General features: G+C 38.6%; 1 protein-coding gene across 3 annotated transcripts in view; it reads right to left on the bottom strand.

The window, feature by feature from the left end:
* SLC25A12 (solute carrier family 25 (aspartate/glutamate carrier), member 12) overlaps positions 1 to 5,758 on the bottom strand; it is a 171,559-nt gene that overhangs the window by 88,458 nt on the left and 77,343 nt on the right. The gene's annotated exons all lie outside the window — the stretch shown is intronic.

Here is a 5,758-nt window from a genome sequence, read left to right as displayed (position 1 = left end):
GTTCCCAAAGGGGAGCTGACCCGGGGGACTGAGGGGGTCAGCCCCACCGCTACGTGGAGGAAGGGGACGCGCCTCCATTGGCGAAGACTGGAGTGCCAGCCGCGGGATTCCGACGCGCCGCGTGGTTGCTGACAGCTGCTGAGTCGCCGCCAGAAAGACCCAGGTTTCCTAAGGCCTCCTAGTGGGTGTGGCTTTGGGCAAGGACTTCTGCCAAAGTCGTTTACCCTGAGACTTAAAGGAACACTTGGGGCCTAGATTGAGTAAGGTTTCAAAGGATCAAAGAACATGTTCTATTAATAATAATAATAAATGAATTAATGACAACTAATGGCAAATACTAACAATAAAAAAGATTGGGAACGACACACTCTGGGGAAAACCTAAGTAAACATAACTTGAGAAATATGCCCCTAAACTGGCATGGGGTGAATAGGCTTAACCTATTTGTGCTTCATGTACTATTGTAAAGCTTTATTAGGCTCACTTCACATTCCCAATCACCCAAATTTTTTGTGCAATGAGGTGCCGCACAAATGCAAATGGGGAAAACAGTCCATTTGTCTTGGACTGGGCTGGCACTGAATCCTGGCCCAATTTGCCCCTACATAAACATGTCCAGCCCTCCCTATTAGTAGCTAGTTCTTGAACCAAAATAATGTCTCTAAAACAGAATCCAGCTATGATGACTATATTGAGCCACATATTGATTCATTCAACAAACATTTCCTGGGCAGCTATTATATACTAGACATAGTTTTGCTTGTAAGGACAACGTATAGTCCCTACCCTCTAGGAGTTTATTGATGGTCAATGCTTCCATACAATCCCAACCCTAAGTGTATTTTTTTGTTTGTATCTTTATTTTTTTATTTTTTAAAAATATATTTTATTGATTCTAGAGAGGAAGGGAAAGGGAGAGAGAGAGATAGAAACATCAATGATGAGAGAGAATCATTGATTAGCTGCCTCCTGCACATCTCCTACTGGGGATGGAGCCGGCAACCCAGGCATGTGCCCTTGGCCGGAATCAACCCTGGGACCCTTCAGTCCACAGGCTGGCGCTCTATCCATTGAGCCAAACCAGCTAGGGCTGTTTGTATCTTTAAACCAAGCATGCCGCCTGTTTTGTTTTTTTTGTGTGTGTGTTTTATAAAAAGGTCTAACAACTCCAAGATTTATCTTAACCTCATAGGAGGCATCTCTTTTTTCTCCAGTCTCACTAATCATAATTGTGTTAAGTATCCAAATTAATAGAAATGAGAAAAGGGTGACAAATAGCGATTGTTGATAAGGAATGCTACATTACTAGTACTCTTAAAATGAGCTTTTCTGCTGCAGTTGGTTTAATTGCCTATACCATTACATCTTTCTTCAGTCTGTTCAAAGATCTTTAACAATGTATTTGGACATAGGATGTACAAATTCACATTTTGTTCTACTAGCATCTTATGACCCTGTTACTCTGCTCTCTCTTATTTTATAAAGTTTCTCTAAGTAGGAATCTTGAGCTGTTTATTTTGTTACTTTACAAGGGACGGATTCTAATAGCCCAGAGTCCCTCAGTTTGAATAAAAGTATTTAGTGAGCCCTGGCTGGTGTGGTGGGATTCTGATTGGAGGTTGGGGAGGGTGAGGGGGAGGACACCAGTCTGATTCCCTGTTGGGGCTTAGTCTCCAGTTTGGGTATGATGTTTGTTTCTCTCTCTCCCTCTCCATCCCTCTCTCTAAAAGGAAAAAAAAAGGCATTTATTTATAGTGAAAGGATTATTTTCTATCAGAATACATTGTTATTGTTTTTTCAAGTTACATACCAATATATAGTATTTTATAACTCTTTAAGTTTCAAATGATACCTGTAAACAAGAAATAATTTTAAAACTTGGAACAAGTTGAAAACTTGATAATTAGTACAAAGTCTATAAAGAATGACATTTCAGAAAGTAAAAGTGGAAGTTAAAGGCTAAAAGACTAACTGCAAATATACTGTCATAAATATAATTGGTTTCATAGAAGACTCAGTACATAGCTTCACTGAGCTGGAGATTTAAATCTGTTCATGAAGTTGCTGCCCATGAAAATAATATATTACCCCCAGATGCAAAACCGAAATGTGAGCCTACTAGACAAACCCATAGAAACATGTCTCCAGTTCCCAGGCAGCTTACATTATGTTAATTTGAAACCAGCCAGGCACTTTGTGGGTGAAAGTTAGAATTATACTAATGCCTAGAGCCCTAATAAACTGCAATGTAATTATTAAAACAAGAGGCAAATTCCAATGAGCATGTTCTGCCAGAACTCCTGGACCTCCTTCCATCCTTAATAACATACCATTTCTGTTTATCTTCTAGCTTCCTTTGATTATTTTACAAACATGAGTACATTTTTATGCATATTTCTATATCCTGCACAGCTACTATGGATGTCATCTTGCAAAAAGTAAATCAAGGTGGTATACCAACATTAATAGAGCATTAGGCTATCACTGACTAATTAAACTAGGAATGGAGCTCTTCCTGGGTTAAAGATACACATGTCATCACTATGACGAGAAGCCAGATATTAAGCCCCCATCAAGATAGAGCTCACAAAATATTTAAAATAAATAGCATGATCTGACTTCGGTACACACACACACACACACACTGCATATTTGAACATCTGTACCTTTCAAGTGTATATTGGTTTTGACCTATACCTAGAATTATAAAATGGTACTCTATATTTTACTGAAATATTGCAAAACTTACAAATTTTATAAGTTGTGCTTTTATTTTGTTAATTCTCTCCCATATTTCTGTTTTTCTTTTTGTAATCCTCACCTGAGGATATTTGTCTATTGATTCTTAGGGAGAGTGGGAGAGAGAGGGAAAGAGAGAGAGAAATATCAATGTGAGAGAAAAACATCGATTGTTTGCCTCCTGCACGTGCTCCAACTAGGGCCCTGGGCTGGGGAGAAGCCTGCAACCAAGGTACAGGCCCTTGACCGGAATAGGACCTGGGATCCTTTGATCCACAGGCCTACACTATATTCACTGAGCCAAACCAGCTAGGGCTATAAGTTGTGTTTTTAAAACCTCCCTTGCAAAGAGTCTATATGAGGAAATGGAAGGCATTAGACTGGGGAAAATATGAAGAGCTAAGTGTCCAAGTTTGAGCAATTTATGTTCTAGGTGGTAGACTCACCTGGAAATCAATAAATCAGAAAGTATTATTTTAACCCAGGCAACTTATAGTTAGATAATAGAAAAATGACACATTTAAAGCTACTCTATACTGTAAAAGTATTATACTGCCTGTATGACATTTGCTCTAGTTGAAATAAATTCTCATTTTGGTGGAGGGGAGGGGGTATCAAAAATCTGGTGAAATAGTTGTACTCCTGCAATTATGTCTTCCTAAACTGCTCTTCCTCACAGTCTGACTCTAAGTCATATAAATTGTAAAATGAGGCCCTGGCTGGTTTGGCTCAATTAATAGAGCATTGGCCCATGGACTGAAGGGTACCAGGTTTGATTCCAGTCAAGGGCACATACCTCAGTTGCAGGCTCAATCCCGGGCCCTGGTCAGGGTGCATGTGGGAGGCAACCAATCAGTGTGTCTCTCTCACATCGAAATTTCTCTCTCTGTGTCTCTCCCTCCCACTCTCTCTAAAAATCAATGGAAAAATATTCTTAGGTGAGGATTAAAAAACAAAAAAAGAGGATGACAGTAATCTTATTTTTGGACCACAGTCTTCATTATTCCTTGTGCAATAACAGCCAGTTTACTTTTTAATGGATTTTGGGAGAAATGCATGGAATGATTTGTCTAGTGGGAAACCTTATGATCAAATGGAGGATTGAGCCATATGAGCTTGAATGCTTTTTTTAGCATTCTAATTTCATGACTTGGAATGAGCCAAATTTTATTTAATTAACATTTATTGAGTTCTTTGTATGTGTACTAAACTCACTGTTCAGCTATAGAGTATATAAGAAAAATAAGTAGCATGAGTCCCAGAGTATGGAAAATATTTTCTGCATCAACTGCTACAATTTATTTTTTTTTAATGAATAAAGCTGAAAGGATGATACCAAAATCTTTGCATGTGCCAAAGGCCAAAGCAGCATTAGGTAATAATGGGATAAAAATAACTTTGTGGTTTGTCACATATTCCCATTCCAATCAAAAGTATATAACTAGAAGAACAAACATCCTGCTGAGTCCCTCAGATGCCCATAAATACCCTACCCATGACGACTTACTTGGATTTGGGTTTTGCCTCTTTTCTACTTAGAGGTCAACAAGAAAGGACACTTTAAATTTAATCCAAAGCAAAGGAAAAAAATTTCTTTAAAAAAAATTCTCTTTTTTCTGAAAGAGGATAAAGTTGGATAATTTACACTACCTGGCTTCAAGATTTACTATGAAGCTTAATAAATCAATATGGCATGTCCTCAAATAACATTATTTTGCGCAACATCTTGATCAAGAACCTGAAAGGTCTCAGTCAATGTTGTATTCTGCATATTCCATTCCCAGTAGCCATGACAATAGGATACTACTTTAAAGGAAAATTATATAAAAATGAAATGATCAGAAATTAAGAGTTGAGTCATAAGAAGTGTCCTCCCTAGGATAAGGACTTTGTACTGCAAAAGATGCCACAAAGGATAAGAATAAACTTTTCTTTATTCAGGAGGTCACAGTTCAATTTGATTCCTGTTAGAACACATGCCTGGGTTGCAGGCTAGATCCCTAGAGGGAGGTGTGCAGGAGGAGCCAATCAATGATTCTCTCTCGACATTTATGTTTCTATCTCTCTCTTTCTCTCCTTCTCTCTTCCTCTCTGAAATCAATAAAAATTGATTTACGAAGCTTAGGAATATGCCCTGACCAAGAATCAAACCGTGACCTGGTTCATAGGTCAATGCTCAACCACTGAGCTCAGCAGCCGGGCTGTGATTTGCACTTTTAAGGAAGCTTCTGGATAATCCTTACCTGCTGCTTCTTCCCTGATTTTGGTCAAGCCAGCATAGGAAAAAAATTATGGAGTAACAGATATACATGATCTTGCCTATATGATACCTCACTATCATTGCTTGGAAAGAAGCCCAGAAATAGTCATTGTTTACTCACGCTGCTCTTCTATCACCCTTAATGGATGGGTTTACCTGGATAGTTCAGGATAGGAATGGGTAATAAAACAGGGAGTCAGCAATGATACTTCCTTTAGTCATCCCCCTCCCTTTAGTAAAGCATTATATGTGAATAATATGTGTTGATGATGTAGAAGAAAATTTAAGTGCAATAAGGGGAAGTGTAGCCTTCCTCATGTCACCTCTTCTCTGAGATCCATCTGGCAGCAGCAGCAACATCGTTTTATCAAAGATAGTAAGCTCAGAATTCTGGGTGGCAACAGCAACTGAGTGTAACCCAAGGCATAACTGAGTGGTAAGGAGGGACATGGATCACAGAGAAACAACTCAGTAGTAGATGAGACAAATTCCCCTTAAACCAGTGGTTCTCAACCTTCCTAATGCCGCGACCCTTTAATACAGTTCCTCATGTTGTGGTGACCCCCAACCATAAAATTATTTTTATTGCTACTTCATAACTGTAATTTTGCTACTGTTATGAATCGTAATGCAAATATCTGATATGCAGGATGTATGTTACAAATTGAACATAATTTAAGCATAGTGATTAATCACAAAAACAATATGTAATTATATATGTGTTTTCCGATGGTCTTAGGCGACCCCTGTGAAAGGGGC

Source organism: Myotis davidii, unplaced genomic scaffold (genome assembly GCF_000327345.1).
Source record: "Myotis davidii unplaced genomic scaffold, ASM32734v1 scaffold370, whole genome shotgun sequence".
Classification (NCBI taxonomy): Eukaryota; Metazoa; Chordata; class Mammalia; order Chiroptera; family Vespertilionidae; genus Myotis; species Myotis davidii.
The sequence above is the reverse complement of the archived record's forward strand: the minus strand, read 5'-3'. Positions and strand labels throughout refer to the sequence as shown.